The sequence below is a fragment of the Alligator sinensis genome, unplaced genomic scaffold (assembly GCF_000455745.1).
Source record: "Alligator sinensis unplaced genomic scaffold, ASM45574v1 scaffold346_1, whole genome shotgun sequence".
NCBI classification, from domain to species: Eukaryota; Metazoa; Chordata; order Crocodylia; family Alligatoridae; genus Alligator; species Alligator sinensis.
This window is the reverse complement of record NW_005842765.1, coordinates 46,738-49,093: the sequence shown is the minus strand read 5'-3', so window position 1 is coordinate 49,093 and position 2,356 is coordinate 46,738. Positions and strand designations below refer to the sequence as shown.

Sequence of the window (2,356 nt, the reverse complement as noted above, 5' to 3'; positions counted from 1 at the left end):
AGTGAAATTTAAGATAAGATGGGGGGGGGGGAGGGGGGAAAACCGCTACGATCAGCCCATGCTGTGGGACCAAGGCTGGGCCAAATCCATGCCACGGTACACAGCATGGAGTTGGCAGGACCCAGCCACGTGGCGGTGGGGGCAGAAACCACTGAAATTAGCCCACACGGTGAGGGCCCGCAGCAGGCTGGGTTGGTTCCATGCTGTGCCATGCAGTCCCTGCCATGCATCTGGGAACTGTGTGGTGCTGGCTGGGGTGGGCTGGAGTGGTGAGCAGAGGGGTGGGAAGCGGTGGTGGGTGGGCAGGTGGGAGGGAGGGAAAGTAGGGAAGCAGTGGGGGAAGTAGCCGCGGTGTGGGAGTGGAAGTGGCAGGCAGGAGTGCAAACCCTGTGCCGGTGCCCCGGGGCCAGCAGGGATCTAGAGTGGGGCGACAGGAGCACAGAGCCTGGATGTGGGGTTTGCTTGTCTGTATCTTATGAGGCTCACATGCAGTCCACAAATGCCACGTGTGATGGAGCTGGCAGCCCGGTCCCACATGCTGCTACATACAAGTCATGAGGAACAGCAGGGTGCTCTGCACTATGGAGCTGGGCCAGTTTCACCCCTCTTCCTCTCACCCCAGCACAGCCGGCTGCACAGCCGTGCATAACTTGCATGGCCAGCTTCATCACATGGGACTTAGTGGGGCTGGCCCCTGCACGCTGCCACTGCCTGCAGTCAGAAATTGGGGTGGGAGCACAAGGAGCTTTACGCTATGGGACTGGGTGGGGCTGGTCCCGGTCGCTGCCACCACAGGCAGCTCCAGGGAGTCAGAGGACCCACCCCTAGACACACACACATTCTCACTGTCACTCCCACTCCACACCCACCCACCATACCCACACCCCACCCCACACACACACACACACACACACACACACTTCCCAACTCCCCCCACATACACCCCTTTTCTTCCCCACACATACAATATACAAGAATAGGACTATATTTTGAGCTATTATGCAATTGCCTCTAGATACACTATGCAAGCACACATGAATCAGGACAAATATATTTTAAAATAAAATTAAAATAAGTTATAACAGCTGTTTTATTTTGTAGTATATGATTTTTTTTGGTTTCAAAATGGCAGTATCCTCCCTTCCAAAAGGAGTGTTTCTGGGGTAAGGGGAGGTGGCAAAGGTCAGGGATTAGAGGTGGGACTTCCAGTCACATAATCAAGTTAAGCAGCCCTCCAACCAAAATAATTGCCTGACCCTGCTCTGACCTGCACTTTTGCCACTGTTGGCTGCTTACTTCCTCCCCAAACTGTGCTGTCTGGTGCAGTATTCTAGGAGTTGACCTTGCCTGTAAAGACTGAGGCAAAGAAAGCATTAAGCACTTCAGCCTCTTTTGTATCCTTTATCACAAGGTTGTCTCCCCCATTCAGTAAGGGACCCACACTTTCCTTGATCCTCCTCTTGCTACCGACATACTTGTAGAAACCTTTCTTGTTACTCTTCACATCCCTTGCTAGCTGCAACTCCGGTTGTACTTTGGCCTTCCTGACTTCATCCCTGCATGCCTGAGCAATGCTCTTATACTCCTTCCTGTTTATTTGTTCAAGTTTGCACTTCTAATAAGCTTCCTCTTTGTGATTTAGTTTACTGAAGAATTCCCTGCTAAGCCAAGCTGGTCTTCTACCATACTTGCTAGTCTTCCTGCACATTGGGGCACAATGACTTTGTTAGAATTGCAACATTTGATACAGTTGATTTTTGCCATCTGTCACCATCCCTGTCAATCCTGGTTCGGGTAGACATCACTGTTCTTGTGGAATCACAGAGATCACAAAAGGTTTCTGGTTTCAGGAATTTATAATGTACTGCAGGATTCTACTCTGTTATTCATCAGTATATTCCTGAGTCTATCAAGAGACAGTGAGATGACAGGGGACGGTACATGGATGCGTGATTATTTCATCAAATTCACATGATGCAGCATCTGAACTAATGGCTGGTCAAGAGCTAGTTGTAAAAAAGCAAGTTAACTGAAGCTTAGTTGAAATGAGTCAGAACAGTTGATGATGCTGTTATGGTTAGGGCCAGTGTGGTTAGGGTGCTCACAAGTTGAACATTGTGAACATGTCTCTTTATCTTCATTTGAACAGTATTTTCTATTTTTAACATTTTTCATGTTATAGAGGCAAAAATAAAGGTTTCATGACATGGAAGGACACTATTGTCACAACCCAATGATTTTAGTGCCTCGGCACGATGGAATTTTCCCGCCACATGAGAATCTCTGTGCACAGCAAAAGTTTTCTGCTGCAACAGAAAACCCCAGTGCAAGAGAGCTCCCACCATTCGCATGCGAA

General features: G+C 49.1%; 1 protein-coding gene across 1 annotated transcript in view; it reads left to right on the top strand.

Moving 5' to 3' along the window:
* NLN (neurolysin) overlaps positions 1–2,356 on the top strand; it is a 69,950-nt gene that overhangs the window by 21,362 nt on the left and 46,232 nt on the right. The window lies entirely within an intron of this gene.